Here is a 20,029-nt window from a genome sequence, read left to right on the forward strand (position 1 = left end):
AAACCTATTTTAGAATAGAACAGAACAGAACAGAACAGAATATTTCAGTTGGAAGCGACCTACAATAATCACCTATTCCAACTGCCTGACCACTTCAGGGCCAACAAAAAGTTAATAAAATGCCTCTCAAACACTGACAATAATGGGGAATCAACCACCTCTCCAGGAAGCCTGTTTCAAATGCTCTCTAATATCTAAACTGAACCTCCCTTGGTGCAGCTTTGAACATTTCCCACGCATCCTGTCACCGTATCCCAGGTAGAAGAGATCAGCACCTCTCTCTCCACTTCCCCTCCTCAGAAGCTATAGAGAGCAATGAGGTCACCCCTCAGCCTCCTTTTCTCCAAACTAGACAAAACCAGAGTCCTCAGCTGCTCCTTATAGGTCATGCCTTTCAGCCCTTTTACCAGCTTTTTTGCCCTCCTCTGGACAAATTCACGCACCTTCACATCCTACTTAAATTGTGGGTCCCTGAACTGCAGCTCTCCAGGTGAGATCACACCAATGCTGAATACAGTGGGACAATCAGCTCTTCTAACTGGCTGGTTATGCTGTGTCCAATGCACCCCAGGGTGCAGTTTGCCCTCTCAGCTGCAGGGCATACTGCTGACTCCTATCGAGCCTGCTGTCAACCAGCACCCCCAGATCCCTTTTGGCAGGGCTGCTCTACAATTTATACTTGTACCTGGCATTACTCTATCCTAGGTACAGAATATGGCATTTGGTCTTGTTAAATTTCATGCCATTGATGATTGCCCAATGCTCCAGTCTATCTATATCTCTCTGCAAGGCTTCCTATCCCTCAAAAGAGTTAATAGCACCTCCCAGTTTGGTATAATTAGCAGACTTGCTAATGGGGCATTCAACTCCTGCATCCAGATCATTGACAAAAATATTGGCCCTAGACCTGAGCCCTGAGGGACACTGCTGGTAATCGGTTAACAGCCAGATGTAGCCCTATTCACTACAACCCTTTGAGCCCTGCCTTTCAGCCAGTTCTTCACCCAGACCACTGTGTGCCTGCTGATCTCACAATTGGACAACTTGTCCAGAAGGATGCTGTGAGGGACAGTATCAAAAGCCTTACTAAAGTTCAGATAAACTACGTCCACCACCTTCTCATCATACACAAAGCTGGTGATCCCATGTTGACTGTGGCTGATGATTGTATTGTTGTTTAAACGTCTTTCAATAGCACCCAGTTTGATCTTCTCCATAATTTTTCCAGGTACTAACAGGTCTGTAGTAATCTGTGTCTTCCCTCATGCTCTCCTTTTAAATTGGAGTGATGTTGGCTAGCTTCCAATCAGCAGGGACCACCCCAGACTCCCAAGGCCTTTGGTAGATGATACAAGGGGTCCTGCTGTAACATTTGATAGCTCCTTCAGCACCCTGGGATGAATCCTATTAGGCCTTATGGACTCATGAGCATTCAACTGATACAAATGGTCCCTTAAAATTTCAGTTCCTTACTATTTTTCTGTGTGGATTCCGACAAATGGTAAAATCATTTGTTTCACCATTGTGAAACTCACAGAACACTATATGTATATTGTATATAGTAACCTATTCAAAACACTAAGTTTAAACAGCAGAGAGGTAAACCACTTGTCTTGGAACCCCCTAAATGGAGGGAAGATTTTGCCTTTGTTGGGGATTACTCAGCATATAAAAGCTACTAAACACGTGAGGCAGCTGGGATGAGAAAGAGTTGACTTCCAGGAAACTTGCAGACAGAGTGAAGAAGTAGGAAAGTCCCAAGAAACAAAAAGACTGCCTATAAAGACAACTCTTAAAAGAAATGGGGGAAAAGAGACCTTTCCTAAGAAAACTGAAGCACTGTCTAGGGTTTGTTCTAATCCAATATTCTAAGGCAAGTTCATGGATTAAAAAAAAAAAGAGAAAAATATTTGTTTACTACTGGTTTTATTTTTAACTGTTTCACCAAGCAGACCAGATTATTCTATATTTCAAATTGATCTTCGTTTTAAGGAAATCTAGGTTAATTATTAAAAGCTTTTCTGGTGTTTAGGTGCTTATTTAAGGAAATGTCGCAGACATACCTACGTCAAATCTTTGGCCAGTTGCAGTCCTGTCACACATTTCAGGAGAGTTGACATTTTATCTTTTACCTTCTTAAAAAGTACCTTCCTTTCCTCTGCCTTCTCTCTGCACTGTTTTCTACTTCCTAATTACACCCTGCTCTGATGATTATAAATGCCTTCTACAGATTTGCAGTGCTTAAAAGTCATAGAATCATAGAATCATAAAATCATTTAGGTTGGAAAAGACCTTTAAGATCATTGAGTTCAACTGTAAACCTAGCACTGTCAAGTCCACCACTAAACCATGTCACTAAGTGCCACATGTACACATTTTTGAAACACCTCCCAGGATGGTGACTTAACCACTTCCTTGAGCAGCCTATTCCAATGTCTAACCACTCTTTTAGTAAAGAAATTTTTCCTAACGTCCAATCTAAACCTCCCCTGGTGCAACTTGAGGCCATTTCCTCTTGTCCTGTCAATTGCCATTTGGGAGGAGAGACCAACACCCACCTCGCTACAACCTCCTTTCAGGTAGTTGTAGAGAGCGATAAGGTCTCCCCTCAGCCTCCTTTTCTCCAGGCTGAACAACCCCAGTTGCCTCAGCTGCTCTTCGTAAGACCTGTTCTCCAGACCCTTCACCAGCTTCATTGCCCTTCTCTGGACACGCCCCAGCACCTCAGTGTCCTTCTTGGAGTGAGGGACCCAAAACCACACACAGTATTCGAGGTGCGGCCTCACCAGTGCTGAGTACAGGGACACGATCACCTCCCTACTCTTGCTGGCCACACTGTTTCTGATACAGGCCAGGGTGCTGTTGGCCTTCTTGGCCACCTGGGCACACTGCTGGCTCATGTTCAGCCAGCTGTCGACCAACACCCCCAGGTCCTTTTCTGCTGGGCAGCTTCCCAGCCACTCATCCCCAAGCCTGTAGCGCTGCATGGGGCTGTTGTGACCCATGTGCAGGACCCAGCGCTTGGCCTTGTTGAACCTTATCCAGTTGGCCTTTGCCCATCGATCCAGCCTGTCCAGGTCCCTCTGTAGAACCTTCCTACCCTCTAGCAGATCAACACTTCCACTCAACTTGGTGTCATCTGCAAACTTACTGAGGGTGCACTTGATCCTATCATGCAGATCATTGATAAAGATATTTATTAGAACTGGAAAATCATGCCTAGCAGCATACTTCTTCCATAAATATTTAAGATACTGGAAGTCTTACTCTGATCAAGTTACTTTTTTTAACTGGTAATTTTCTTCCGCTTTTGTGGCAGCTATATTTTAAAACATTTAAAATAGATGAATTTTTCTATTTAAGTAGCATCATTTAAGAAATATTTGCCCCTTGGACACATAAGATGTGTGACACTGAGATGGATGCATCTCATAATTTAAATGTCAATAATTTTGTCTTAAACATATTGTTAACAAATGTTTTCAGCCTAAATGTATTGCACATTGCCGACAACAAAAGATAAGAAGGGTGTTTAGATTTTTAAAGTTTTTAAGAGCTGTAGATGTCACTATGTTTCATACAATCTAAAAAGTCATCAAAGAAGCAGTATGTGATTAAAATCTCTGCTTTTATGAGAAGTGATTAAATGGATTCTATTTCTATTTGTTTGTTATTATCTATTTCAGTTATTATCTATTTCAATCTTATTATAATCAAGAACATATTCAGACTCAAATTTCTATTACCTACATTCCAATAGCATGACAAACTGGAATCATAGTCCTTCAGTCAGAGCTGTTTACTGTGCTTCATTAGAGCAACATTGTGCAAGTGAAAAGAACTGAGGAAACGTGTCAGGAGTTTTTCTATTCTGTGTTCTACAATCCTGCTTAGTGTAATCCATGAAACCACTGATACCACTGTAGTGCCTGTGTTTCCTCACTACTTGTCTTTAATCGTATTCTGTTCAAGAGGAAGATGAAAGTTCTTTTTTACTTTTGGCTTGCATGGCATAGTGAGGCTTAAAAATGTCATGCTTCCTTCTTCTATTAGACAGTTTTGGAAAGTATGTTCTGATTCTTCAGGGCAAGGTTTTTATTTGTCACTGCAGAGACTATTCCTGTGTTCCTGAGGCTGGACATTACAAGAATTGTGTATAAATGACTCTGGGATTATGTAAGCTCAACACAGTTTATGAACACTTCAGTTTTAAGTGCTTTAGAGATGGGTAAAGCAGTATGTTATTTTCTGATTTAAAACCTGGAATCGTTTTTTACATCTTGATAATTTTTTACATCTGAATCAAAATTACTAAAAAGGGAAAGAAAATTTGGAACTATTAACAGTTTACAGAACTTCCAAGCCATCGAGGACACACTTCAAGTTTCCTTTTCAAAAAACAGTTCTCTATCAGATTGACTGTGTAACCTGTGCCAGAGTTGCCCTTCCTCCTGCCTTCAGAGCACCAGAAAAAGGTATGTCTAATGACTGGAAAAACCTTCTTTGAACCTCCTCTCCACACACCTACATAGCACCCATGAGAAACTTTTGAGCAGACTACCTGAGGTCTTAGACGCATGATGGCTATGTGCTGCTACTCCTCCATGAGGTCCCAGAATGATTTAGCCCAACAGAGAAATACAGCAAGGGACAAGTTTCTAGAATTTTATAAGCACTATTGACACTGAAGCTTGTAAGTCTACAGACATTTATGCCATTGGCATTGCCAGCTTAATCAGTTCTTTCTTTCCTCATTGCTTATTTATGTTCTTGTGTCTTCCTGTCACTGGGAATGACAAACCACATTTCAGCTTAGCAAAGTGATCCATCTTGTGTACTGGAATGGGTGGATGTATGATCTGAAGATATTAATGTGCCTTTATGATCTACACTGAAACTTAGTTTTTTTCTCTTGGGATGCTTTTTCACATGATACCTTCTGTAGCTCAGCACATGTCTCACTTTGCAGTATGCAGACACTCTGCATCAAGGAGGAAAAATGGGACTTTCCCCAGGTCTCTATTTCTAGAAACACCTGTGTCCAGGCAATAGAGGAGCTAGCAACTGTGATCTCTTGCCTGTATATCCATGCTCATGGATTTCATAGCGGCCAGCTTCTGGCATAGCTACCCTTACAGCTTTCAGGTATAAGTAATTGTGAAACACTTGCTGTCTTTACAATACCAGATATCAATTTGAATACAAATCCTGTGCTGTGTTTTGCCCCATCTCAGGATTACACCTCAGATGTAGCATGATTCATTTGACGTTATCTTTCTGCACTTGGTTTCTTGGGCACATGGATACACACGGCAGTATTTCTGAGCCTGGAAGATTTGTGATGAACAAACAATTTGGAACTTGCAGTCCATTCATGCAATGCAGAACTTCGGGCAAACATCTACAGAAATATTCAGCATGAATGCACAGGTGGTTGAGGCTGGCTGTGAAGCCCTAAGAAACAGTTTTTGACTCATCAAGCCATCAAGCCATAACAAAGTATCACTGCATATGCATCTTGTGCTGGTGCAGTGGGGGAGGCAGGGATCATGCTAATTTTGTGGAGCTATTTAGATGCACACGGTATTGTATTCTACAAACTTAAAACCAGGATGGCAGCCACATCTAGAAGTAGTCCTACCACAGAGAAATTTCCAACTGGCTATCATAAAACAGCACAAGCTTATTTTAAATTTAGGGTTTACCTGGAGCATAAAAGCATGAAAAACTGATGTCAAGACAGTAGATGGAAAAAACAATATTACATCCTAAATCTGCTATTTTTGCCATTTACTTTGTGCAGCAGAACATGCTTTGACGTCTTGAACAGTTTCTGATTTTTTTGGCATTATACAAGATTCTGTATTTTGTTCTTTAAAATATTTATATAGGATATGAGGAGTTATGATTATGTATCATAGACTGTATGCACATCTGCATATTTGGTATTTTTCATGTAGTAACCACTCCACAGAGAATTGCTGTTTCAACATTTATATAGCTATTTCGTCAATATTCTTATTTAGACATCACAGTGAAGACCTGTTTAATTGCGTTAAGAACTCTTTTTTTCTTCTTTTTCAGGTGGATGCAAGTTTAAAGAACAGCTCGATAACACAGATAGTAAAATAGAAAGAACACAGTCCAAACCATGATCATTCTCTGATGAGGAAAAAAGCTAAGCTTACTGAAGCACCAATGAATTTACAAGGCTCTGCATAAGGAGCCTTAGGTATTTCCAACAGTACTAAAATTTTACCGTTTAAGTCAGCTTTGCAAGATTTCTTTTTCACATCAGTCTTTCTTCAATCCACATATAAAGATGCAAGACTGAGGCTCTATATCTATACAGTGACTTGTCTGTTTTCAGTGGGAAGGAAGAATCACTACATAATATTCCAGAGGCACATGTAAGTGCTACATGACATTATAACTTAAAGTTCTTTACACAGATAAGCATTCCTCTATGGGAAAGGATGTCAGTGAGATAAGGGTGTTAGCTGAGATCAGCAAGACTACTTGGAAGACTCAGGTGTCTTCAATGCCTTGATAAATTGAGTCCATAACATTTTTTAATTTAAACCAACTATAGCAAAGAAATTTCCCTTAGGTACAGCTACACAGCGATCTCACTTATGCAATCTGTTACATTGTGATATTCTCTTGGTTTTACAAGCAGCCAAGAATGAGTGTAAAAATAAAAGCTTCAGACAAAAAAAAAAAAAAAAGCTACCTTTTTTTTTTTTTTTTGTAGTTTGAAATAAGCTAGAACATCTAAAATAAGTACCAAAAGAGGCATTCTACCATACATCTCCAGTCAACTTCACCTTCCACTTCATTTAGTACAAAGTAGAGCAAAACTTTACATCTACTTAGTTTTGTGAAATGATATTTAGGTGTTTGAGAAAGGCTTATTTTTTTCCCCACATTAGTGTTATAGAAGAAAACAAAAATTATGGGGTTTTATTTCCCTTGAGTATGCTGGCAATCCAACGTTAGTCCTTCTCATGTTCTTAGTTTTTGGTTTTTTTTTTTTCCTTCAGATCCCAGTATTTTGCAATATACTTGGCTGTTCCTACTTTCCAGCTGCCTTCTCAAGTTGTCTTCATTTTGCTGTTATTGAAAAATATATCCTGGAACAAAAATAATTCTTGTCCTTACTTTGAGACTTTTAAAAAAAGTAAAATTCTTTAGATCTTGTCTTCAGTGTCTATTCAAGGAGTTAGTTAATTGAGTCCTCCTTTGTCAAAAGCCCAATTTTGATGAAAAATAGTGGAGTTCAAGTATATCTGCACAACTACAATAATACAATAATAGATTGTTTGAGAGTACTAACTATTGCAAGTGGGTTTGTTGAATCTACCTTATTTGGGGCAGAAAAAGATGACAAATGATGTAGTGATATGATTTAGAAAACCAGTGTTAAACCTGTGGAACAAAGGAAAAGGAATCGAGCTTCTGACAGGTAAGGTGTGATGTAACTGTTGTGATATAATGAAGGCAAGGAATAATTTAATTTCAAGTGGTTAGATATCATATAGCAGGGTTTTGTTCATTTTGTGTTTATTTACTATGAATTTATTACATATATCACAGAAATGTAGAAGACAGCCAAACAATAGCAAGGTTCTACTAGGTGCTTCAGAGTCACAGAATAGACTAAATTCTCCCATCAACAGCTTGCACTCTAAACTGACAAACCAAAGCAATCAATAGGATACCTCAGAAAAACACAGTTGAGGTGGGCAAGAGCTGACTTTCAACTAACATTACCACACCAGAATTTGCTACCTTCTCAGTTGTCAGAGTGTATATATGAATATGGGCAGTGATAACTCAGTTCCATCAGGAAGAGTCAAGTTTGAACATGCTATCACTAAAAGTTGAATTGGATCATTTTAATAGAAGTGAAATAGGAATGTCTACACTTGAAGGCTGAGAGAGGGGAAGGTAACTTTCAGCCAGAAGGTGCTGAAGAGCAGCTGAGAAGATCAATCTCTTCAACTGGCTCAGCTGCACCTGGAAAAAAACATGACTGCAGCTGTAATAAAAGAAGAAATCTGATGAACTGAGATTTCCTGAGTCCTAGATTAGAGTATTAAGCCAAACTACTTCATTTTGTACACTATGTTAAAACATGTTAATATATATCTAGATTCTAATAACACTGACATCTTTCTGGACAATTAATAATTTTAAAGCAATTTTTTCTTGTGGAATTTGTTCCCCGATTTAGTGCTAAGTAAATTAGATGCTATGGTCAAGATTCATTCTTTCTGCTGATTTCTCTTCTGTTTCTTCTGATAGTGCTTCTAGTTAAAAAATACTTTTACAGTCACAGATTGAGATGAGAAGCTGTTCTTCCTTATTAACATCGAAACATTTACTTTTAAATTTCTTTTCCACCATCACAAGCTGCTAAAGCATCTACTGTACTTTATGCCAAAATAAAATAAAGTTGCAGAGTCAAACATTTAAATAATGTTTCTGGGCAATTAAAGATGTGCTGAGCATTTCAAAACAAAAGCAAGTCAGAGCCATCCATAGCCTGCACCAAGACAATTCGAAAACAATCTGCCTTTATAAAAACAGGTTAGAAAACACTATTTCCAAGAATAAAAAGCAGTTACTTTTAAGAAGCCAGTGAGATTTGGGGTTTGATGTTTGCTGCTGAAATCTCTAGTAGTTAATGAGTCACATCGCTTTGCTTCAGTCACCTTGCCTTGACTGACACAACACAACATGACACATACCATTGAACAAAGTCAGCTGGAAAATTTGAACACGTGTATTTTATGGAAAACTGAGCTCAGAGTGGAAAAGGTTCTTTAAATATCTGTACTGAAAAACAAACAAATTGTGTTCAGTTTATGTCCTTAGCTGTGTAAAGTGAAGGAGTGGATATTCTTCACTTTGGTATTGGAACTGGAGTTTCTGTTTGGTTTTGGGCTTGGGTTTGTTTTGTTGTTTTTGGTTTGTTTTTTTTTTTTTCTACAAATAATGTAGTTGGCATTCCACAGATCCAGATTAAGTGTAGAGTTAAAATCTCTGCAGGCAGTAGGAATGTCACCTCCTAAACAGTATAGATGCATATTGCCAAAAGCTGAAAACATCTTTAACTGCCTGTTCTTTCTCTTAATTTCACCCAACAGAAGGAAGATTAAAAAGATATAGACATTAGCAATAAGTAGCATACTAACGGTAGAGACTCTAAATTTAAAGTGTAGCATAATCTCAGACCATTAAAGATCCCTGCAACAGGAAGCTAGGATAAACTTGACCTTCCAGGAGCCAAAGCTGTTTAGCAAATAAAGGATGATATAGGTTGTAACCATGGGAATGTGGTGAAAAACACTTTGCTTTCCTGGAAAGGTACTTCCCATGTTAAATCTGAGAGAACATTTCTTACATAAAATTTTTTTGAACTTGTTTAGAAAATTTGTGCATACATAGTATGTATAGGAGCTTGTAGATTGTAGACCAATGTGGCAAATACGTACCTCATTTTTTTTCCCAACAAACTAGCTTGAACCATATTCTGACTTTTCTCACTTCAAGTAGTCCTTTCTCAAACCTCACTCTTAATTTTATTATGCTTTCGATTTTGTTGATCATATTAGCTGATCCTCTTTTTATTTATTTGTGAGTCCATGGTGTTATGTAAGGCAGATACTTAAGCACATGTTCAGAATTTGGGCATGAAATAACTAGATCAGCATACCGGTCATGAGAACAGAGTCATATTTAGTCATAGACTTTGTGACATAAACACTGAAAGCTTCACAAAGCTGCATATGTTTTCCTGAGCTACAAGAAAACAATCAAAAGAACAACAAATGCTATCTCATTCACAAATAAAGCCCCTCTTATCACTTATCTTTCTGTTAATGAAAAGAAAATCTCAGTACGGCTTTATTACACATTCTGCCCATCAACTAAAATTGTTCTTTTCTATTACTTTGGTTCCTCTTTTAAAGAAAATGGTACCATGAACTATCCATAAAATACTCCTCTCCTTTTTCATAAATCAAAAGAGAGAAACAGGCTAACAATTACTTGCTATGTGACGCAGCATAGAGTTCTCTATAAAACCGCACAGTTACATTAATTTCATATGTAAAAGGCCACATTGCTGCACTATAGTCCAAAACACCTTGAGATGTTTTAATGAAGTGATTTTGTATAAAAATACCAGGGTTTGGAAGTAAAATTTTCAGAGAAGTAAAGGCACAATAATTAAGGAATATTTCATGTTAACTTGAGACCCTCATCACCTAATGAAAAGATCTGTATACAAATTCTTCCACATAAATACGATTCTTTTTTCTAAAAAGAAAAATGCATCTTCAAGTATTTTTCCTATTCAACCAATCTTTTTTCATGTTTGTGCCAGAGGCATCATGATCTGAGAGAAAATATCTTGTCTCAAGTAAATGAATAAAAACAGTCCAGGTAGAATAACACATTTCTCTACAAAGCCCTGTTTTGTCATATAACATATTAAGTATTTCTGTAGCTTCTCTTTCAGACTGGTACAGGGGAAGATACAGCTATATGACCACGTGATTACCAATACATTATAGCATGTGAATGAATGTCTGATTCATAAATCACAGGCTGCTCAAGGGCTTAGAAAACTTAAGGTGACCAGAGATCTTTAATTCAATTTATACCTTAAAACAGGAAATTGTGTCCTATTCTGAAATAATTCCATTACCAATAGTACTTGCAGGATATGGTATTAAGTGATATCAGTATGTGTGAATAGAAAAATCCAATTCAAAAAAAAAGAGTAAAGAAATAAAGGCCATACCCAGAAATAACTAAAAGTTCACTGAATGAACAAAGTTTTATTTTATGTTGAACACTATTGAATAATAATATTAAAGAACAGCTTAGAGCTACAGCTGTTGCAAGCTATGTTTTGCAATGATACATACAAGCACAAGAAAAAAGCACAGAGATCCTTAAAAAATGAGGCCTGTTTACCACTGTGTTTCTACCTTACAGGGCTGTGTGAGTCTTTTGAAGTGTTAACTTCTAGCAAATTTCATCTGTATGAGAATGCTGATATAAGAAAATATGCATCAAATGAAGATAAAACATAAAGGGCATAGGAAAATTTTAATCACAGTTAAAGTTGAAGAACAAAAATTGTGAATTATGAATGGTATGAAACTGCTTTTGTACAATCTTGAATATGAGTTTTGTTCCTGCAAAAACTAACAAAATGGGCAAAAAAGAAACTGAAGATATGTTGTACTGCTGGTATCACCAACTGCACAGTTTATTGTTTATCACGGAAGTTAGGACTTTAACAGTGAAGTGGCAATGATTGTATCTTGCTATCCTGGAGTATCAAGATTTTTTTTATAGCAAGGAATCAGTACTCAGACCAATTTTTGTGATCATCAGGAGACTATAAATAGCTTACCCAAGGACAGCTCATCCTGAAGTTGTGATTCAAAAGCTGACAGAGGATATCTTGAGTTGCTTCAAGGGACTGAGACTCACATTTGTGTATTTATGTATATAGAGGTCTCCAATTTCACCAAATATTCTTCCACAGTTTCCTAAACTCTATTTAAACACTCTGCCACAACTCCAGGGGCTACCTTAGTATTTAGGTCACAGAATTCTTCAGCTTTTTTTGTTTGAATAGTATGAAGCAAGGGTGCTATGGCGATTGTCTTAATTTTCTAGTTTTGCTTGAAGATAAAAACTTCTATCTGAATGTTTGACTCCCTGCTTGAACTTGAAACTGCTGGCAATGAATAGAAAAAGCTCAAACAAACCAAACCAGAGCTGAACATTTAGTATGAAACACTGAGGCTTTGTTTCATTTTATCCAAGTTTTATCTCTTTGATAAACATTTTAGTTAATTTTATTTAAAAATTACAAAATATACTGCCTTTTTATTGCTGAAAGTAGAACTCACTATGAATGTACAAATCCTATTGGCCTATCACAAACTGCATGATTAGGAAAATACATTATAAATCAAAAAAAGGCATATTTTCATCTCTAGTGACTATATGCTTCAAATTTTTGATCCTCCGAATATAGATATTTTGGAATCACAGACTCTAGAAAGGGTGCTGAGATATTCCCCATATTAAACTTTAAGGAAGGACACATCCAAAACTCCAGACAGCAACCTTGTTTATGATTTGGTGCTTTGTTTCTCTTAACTTATGCAGTGCAATATTTTCCTCTGTCTCACACATCTGAAACAGATACCCACTCTCAGCCTTTGGCTATATGAGAAGTATGCTATGAAACTTGGGTATTTGTTAATATACCTTGGGCATTTGTAAACCCTGCTGTGTATTTTGGTAAGAAATGCTTTTTTATTATCCAGGTACCTTAAAATCACACTTAAGCTGAGTCAAAGAAACAGGCAGATAAAAGTATTTATAATGTCAACAATGAACAAAATTACAGAAGATGTAAGTGAAATGAAGCACACAAACTATTTATTCTAAGGTAAAACCAGGAAGATGTCTCTCCTCCTTATCTGACTGAATTGCTGTCCACTTTGACCAAAAGGTGGATGTTGGTTTTTCAGTTCTTGTCTGTGCCTTGCACATCCAGATGCCCATTAATGCACATTTATTCACAGGCTTTTGTGAGATAAAGCATCCTATACAAATTCTCCTAAAAGCCCAATGGGAGCATACTTCGAAGTGAAGTTACATTTAATAAGCACAACTTTCAGAGTCAGGCATATTCCATTCGCATTTCTTAAAGACTTTGGTAACAATAATGTAAATAAAAATAGAGTATTGGCTTTTGTAGAACAACTGCAGGTGTGAATCATCATATTCACCATGGATGATCCTTTGTTATCTCATTTGCTTGTCGACCCTCGTTCTGAAGCAAAAGAACCTTTTAGGTACATACAAATAAATGTTCCTGTTATCTTTTGTATGAAGATCAAAAATCCATTGTGATGGGTTTGTAAAATGTTATGGTTCCAGAGATATAATATTGTCTGTATAATATGAATCATTTACATTTACCCAAATCGCTGATTTGTAAGGGAGAGTTCTGCTAAAACCAGCACTTTTCATCTACTGTTATTGCCTTTCTAGGTTATTTGTTTGATGCTGCCTATTCTAAAATGGTCTGTAGGAAGGGGAAAAGTCAAATTCTAGATCATTTGATATCAAGGTTCTCTATTCCAGACCCACTGTTTTCCCCTCATATAGTATTTGCTAAAAGAGTAGAGAGGCAAACATGGTTTTGTTTTAGCAATTACTGCTTTTGAGGCTCTTATCTGCAAGATTATAGAGTCACTAGCCACTGTAAATTGCTCAGAAAGGAAAGCAGAGACAATTTCTACCATGAGAAATGGGACAAGCACATTACTCAACCAAATTTTTAGCGTGAACTAAAATATTATAAAAAATAGAAATGTCCTTCAGAAAAAAACGCAAACCTAACACAAACACAAGACAATCTGCCAAGTAGCATGAAGTTAGGTAAAACATTGGTTATTGCCCGTGATCAACAAGTCTGATTTTTCTCAAACCATGAATAATCTAGAATGCAAGTTATAGCAGATACGTGACTCAACTAAAATAGAAAAACAAATCATATTGTTTTGCAAAGAGCTCTTCAGTGAATTTAAGAGGGAGAGGTTTTGTTGGATATTTTTGGGGTTGTGTTTTTTTCTTTTTGGTTTTTGGTTTGGTCCTGTGTGTCCCCCCCCCCCAATAAAATAACCTGAATGGCATGCTTTTGACCATTCTGTTGACTTCCCACTCCTTCTTGTGCTCAGGGTATGAATTTAGAAGTTTCAGAACTGCCAGCATTAGATCAATTATATTTGATTTAACGTGAAGGCTTCTCTGTTGCATGTTATTCAGAATGAAACATCCCATCAGAACTTGGTCCAAGGCTGAAGGAAAGCTAGTGCTGCTCACATTTAGCCAAATCCCTCTCCACCTTCCCTAGGCCCAGCAGCCAGGCCAAGAATGGCCAGTGCCTCCAATACCCAGTTCCACAGCCCTTCTCTGCCCATGACTTGTCCTCCAGCACCACAGATAGAGGAAGATTTGCAGCAGTTCCAGGGTCATTGGACTTGTCTGTGTGCTCCATTTAGTTCTTTTCTGTAAAGTCTTGCATGCAGGATAGAGGGGGGGTTGGGGGCGGGGGGAGGGGGGAGAAAGACAGAGAGGCCTTTTAATTAAATCAGATAACACTGAATTTTTTAAAAGAAAAAAAAAGGTAAAGAATAAAAAGTGGTAGTAATTTTTTTAACAAATAAGTGATAAAAATAAAATGGTGCTATAATGAAAAAACCATACTGGAATGAAAAAATTACATTCACATTTCATTAGCATATTATGTTCTTATTCAAACACAAAAATACAATTTTGAATTAAAGAAAAAAGCTTTTATCAAATAAGTTTCATAAAATTTCATTATCCACTGTCTAAACTCAACACTCGTTATAACCTGAGCATTAGAATTTGATTTTTTGATTGATTTGATTAGAATTTCTATCAAGAAAATGACACATTTTCATAAATATTTAATGTCTGTAAAAACATTAAGAAGCCTTGTAGAGTTCTGTTTTGCAGGACATATGTCTAGTCTGTAATCTGAGGAAGACTGCTTTCTTGATAGCACTTCAGTTTTAGTAAAGGGGAAGACTGGAAAAGCGCTCAGCCACTGTTGTGAAAATCTCCTATCACAGCTTAGAAACACCCAGGACACCATCCTCTAAACAGTATGCTGCTGTTTCAGCATTTCAAAGGTTTTTTTGTAAATACCACTGAAAATTTTGTATTGAGGAAGGAAATGTAACATATGAATAATAATGAAATATGCATATTTGACATGCAAATTTGGGATAAAATTATTTATTACAACTAAAAAGACCGTGAAGCAAAGTTCAGTTCCTTAATTCTGAATTCATTGGTAGATGATGCATTTTACACATTACCAATTATTCTTAAAGTATGCTTAAGCTATTTACTTATTCTGATTGTCAAATTCAGTTCACACATAATAATGTCTACCTGCAAATCTGTAATAGCATTTTTACCTTGAAAATTATCTTAAGGTAAAGATTCAATATAAAAAAAATATGCATTATTTGGACTTACTGTATTGTGGTTTTTATATCCTTTGAAACCTAACATTACACTGCAGCATTACTTTAAATGCACAAGTTTGCACTTTGGTATTCAAGAAGGAATTCAAAACAGCAAATGCATAACTGCAAAACAGTCTGGTCTGATTACAACACCTTTTTATAAGATTTGTGTTATTATTTGTGGCCTGGAAGCTTTATTCAGACTTTCAGATTCACCTACTTAAAAGACAGATCACAGATGATAAAAATATGGAGTGCACAAAGCTGAGGGAAACATCTATGCCAGTGAGACAGACAGTTCTTGATTCTGAAAGAGCAGGACCTGAACAATTTTTCTGACAGAGTCCTAGAGAGACAATATATTCTGAATGGTGATTAAGTAAAAATTGAACACTTATTCAGCTTTCACTGCTCTTTAAATATACTACGTTATCTGCTTGTTTTACTGACAGAACTGTTGTGTCTAGATTGTATTGCATCTTGTGCAATCTCAGGAGGTTCATTTAAAAATTTCTAATTAGGTGTGCCTTACCAAAACAAGAGGATCATACAAAAGTCATGATAGCTAATTTGAAGCAACCTTATCATATGGGTATAAATGAGGCCAGAAGCTGTCCTGCTGACTCTTATTATGTCAGCAGTGATTTGTTTAAGGAAAATCTTGGTTTGATTTTCAGATTTTATGATTGATTTTGCAGGACAAGCAGAAGGAAAACACGCTCCAAATCAACAGACAGTAAATTTAAAACATTGAGTGTTGATCTAACCTTATTAAGTTGGTATAACCTTTTCCTTAGAAGATGTAGTATATTTCAAGACATCAGAGTGATTGTCTGCTTTTTAGATTCATTAACCAGGATGCAGAATATGTAATTTTCAATTGTTACATTACCAGTTTCAGAACATCAGCTTGAAGCGGTTTCAAATGACCAGTCAATACTTGTTGCCTCTTCTAGATGGTATCTGTCTCCATCTTTCCACTCTGAGTTTTCCACTTTACTTAAGGTAACAAAAGATTCATAAAAAACATAATCTATGGACTTGGCTTGCTGAGCAGTTATTAAGCCACCTAATAATAGTTTAATGTCGTTCTTTTCATCTTCCTTATTTTGTCATGAGACAAAAACCTTAAAGATCTAATGTTCCTCCCTGCTCACATATCTGTTCACAGTCATAGAAGGAAGTTACGTTGATTTGATATAATTTGTTCCTGAGAAATCCAAAGCATCTGTTATTCATCTTCTCATCTCCTAGATACTTACAGAAAGTTTGGTTGTTTCTATATTTTTGAAAGGGCTGCATTACTGAACAATAATTACCTGTTCTCTTTCCCACTTTTCTCAAGGTATGACCTAAGTATGCTTTTTTCTAATATTATCTTTCATATGGTTTTAAAAACCTGTGTTAATATCAACAGATAGTCGATACATTATCAATACCAGACGATGCAGTGTAATAGGATCAAATCTGTAGAAAAAACATTTGAATCTGCTGAACTTATACATGCAACATGCATCTTACAAGTCTTGGCAGCATTTGGAATGTCTGCTTGGCCTGTAATCTGAATGTCCAGCAGGACATCAGGTGCACTTTTAGAGTGCACATTTCAGTTTACTTCTGTTTGAACAGAATGCACTTCACCTGCTCTAAGATCATTATGCTGTCTCAGCCAAAGTACAGTTAATGGATGATTGGGACATTCAGTTCAAAAGCTCATTCTTCATCTGAACTAATGTAGGTGTAACTACACTCTAAATATCCTTTTTATCCTGGGCCGTTTATTATTTGAAGTTTTCTGCTTTACTTGACGTAAAAAATCTTTTCTAGTTGAAGTTGCGTTCAGAAGTTCTATAAATAAAAGTTTTGTACATTCAGTAAGTTCTAAAAACTTAATAAATTACATTCCTTGCATGTCATTACACTTACATGCAGCAAAAGGTAGCAGGTAAGTAATGTATATTTTAGATGCATATTTAGTTACTAGGAAACAAAAAGGAAAAATAACTGGTTAACTGACATTTCTGCCCTACCTAAATAAGAAAAACACACCTCCTAGCATTTTGATTGCTGATTGTACTTTTGTGATTGTATTCTTTTTCACTGAGTACATTCTAGAATTTAACCCTAGCACATGCACAGCTGATGAGCTTCTTTGGCATCACTGATGTGCTGTGTAACTCTCTCAAAAATAAGTAATGCAAGAAGATCATTTTATTCCTGCTCTGCATTTTCATTTTCTGCCCTGTTAGTCACTGATCCCAAAACAGCTTCAGAAATCACTAGATTTACAGACAAAGTGATGCAACTCAAAAACTACTTTCTTCAATTGAAAAGTTTGATTGTCATAATGACACTTAACGATATCTATTTCTCCATGTTTTGTTAACAGAACCAGAACAAATGTTGCCAATCAAACTCTCTTTCTTAGAAAATATCCTCAACTAAACAGGGCCGTACTGAACAGAGTATGTTCTACTTTTACAATCAAGTATCTATTATGAGTGAATCCGGAAGCAGTAAGCATAGTTTAGGGATTAATCACTCCTTACTAACCAATGTTATTTATAACAACCAAGACCAGCACAGTAAGTGGATTTTATTTGGCAGTTTTCCTTGCTGAACAAAGAATGGACTGAGTGTAAACAATAGCTTCTTAGCAAAACGTCCCTTCAGAACAGCTTATATCAGTATTATATTTGAAGTTTCTTTTCATTGCAAGTGTAGTGTGATCTAGCATTAAAATGGATTTGGTGAAACTACAAGTCCAAACAAGATCCAAATCTCTTATCAAGAGCAGTGAAAAATCTCTAGTATTTTTAAGTCAAGAGCCTTTTAACTGACTGTCTATGCAGCTTTCAGTCCTCTTTGTCCTGATAAGAAGCAATTTCTAAAGACACTGAGCATCTAGATATTTGAAAAAGGATTCTGCATCATGCGACTACTGTCCTTGAAGAAATGGAACAGAAGCTGAATCAAGAATACACTAAATCCCAATAAAGCAGAAACCAAGCATACCCCTTCTGTTATCACTCTTTTTCTATCAAACTATAAAAAGACGCTACATATGTGGTATGCATGCCTGTGAGATCAGGTACATATGCAGTCATTTTGAAAGTCACTTCTCAAAAGAAAAAAAAAAAAAAAAGTTCTTTGAAGACTTCCAAAGTTTTGCAGTAATATTTGAACAGCTTGTTAGGGTCATATTGTAACTCTGGGAACAATCTCACTCCAGGTAGTACACTTTTAAATTCTTGAAGTAAACACAGGAAGCAAAGAGGAAATGTTCAACAACTCCTGCTTTCTGTACTAGGTGCTTCTTGAGAAGCTGGGGAAGGATCTTTAAGAGACAAATCATGAGCATACAACTCTTTCTATTTGTTAGGTTATATATTAGAAATGCATTTTGGAGATTCATGATAGGTAAATTCTTCCAGGTATAAGTGAGAGAGTTTCCTGAAGATTCCTTGCAGATGCTCAGTGTTCAAAATCTCTGAATCCTGACTCTGGCAGTGAACGGGATAATCTGTGTGATACACCAGGTGAAAGTCATTGTTTCCCTTAATGCTAATTTATCTTCTCGTAAATGCTACTGTTTCGCAAGGTAGACTTTTTTGATTTTTTTCCAGTATGTTTGAGAAAGATCAAACACCTTCAATATTTAGGTGAATTTGTATTTCCTTCCATCAAAGCAGAGACAGTGGAGTATTTCCAAATACAGACAGAAACTCTTAATCTCTGTAGATACTCATTAATATTGTAAGTTTTGGAGCATATTCATGTTCTACTACCCATTCAGTTAATGCCATTTTTAAAGTTATTAAAGTGTCAGAATAAGTGCCAACATTTTCAAAACTCATACCACAGCAGAAAGAGTGGTAAACCCAGATAAAAATGGACGATTAGATATTATTGAAAGGCTTGCCATTAGTTAATATTTTTATTTTCACTGAGGTTTCCTCATATTCTTTTTTTAAGATACATTTTAAAAACTCACATGAGGATTACCGGCATTCAACAATTTAAATTTGAAGTAAACTTTCAAGTCCTACAGTATTAGTAATGGATCTGAGAAGATATAAAAACATAAAAACCATATCTGCCATCACAAAATATGGCTTGGACTGTCATCTCAAAGATGACACACTCTCATAACATCCACGAAAAGTTTTATTTCCCTCCAGCTACGTATCTGCTAGTGGGTTATAAAGAATTTAGGTCTGTGAATACTGAATACCAGAGACAAATTTGATGTAGAAATGGACGCATATAAATCCAGAAAAAAAGACTACTCTGAAATAAAATTTTAACTTCTGGAGCCCATTTTAAAATTTACAAAGATTCTCCGTGGAATTTTTCTTCATTTCAACAGAAGTTTCAGTTCACAGACTTGGTTGACTTACTGAGGTGATAAGAGTAACACACACAAATAAAGGAGCTATTTCAAATCTGGGCAAAGATAGATTAATAACAATTTACCAGGTTCTTCCTTTAGCAGTGGCTTGCTGCATAACAAGAAACACCTGATACTGGTTAGTGCCAGAAGATGACTAGCTTCTGATAAATTATTCAATTCATAATTTGTTTCGATTACTAGAAACAAGTGTTCAAGATTTACAGTAATTATGTGTCGAATCAGAGAAAGGTAGGGTGTCAGAATGGCTACCTTCATATACATACAGAACAGTAAATTGTAAACTGAATTTACTTTGTGACTTTCAGTGTATACCAGCACAATGAAGGAAAAAATCCCTTTAAATCCACCTGGCCTACTTTGAAACTTGGATATGGGTGCTCAGAGCTTACTGAGCCTAATTGCTTGCTTACTTCCTCCCTATTGTTAGTGGGAAATAGTCAATCACTTGACTTTACTTAATAGTCACTTTGGAAGATTTGTTGTATTATCCCATCAGTTATTTACTGCT

Source organism: Leptosomus discolor, chromosome 1, assembly GCF_034619465.1.
Source record: "Leptosomus discolor isolate bLepDis1 chromosome 1, bLepDis1.hap2, whole genome shotgun sequence".
Lineage (NCBI taxonomy): Eukaryota > Metazoa > Chordata > Aves > Leptosomiformes > Leptosomidae > Leptosomus > Leptosomus discolor.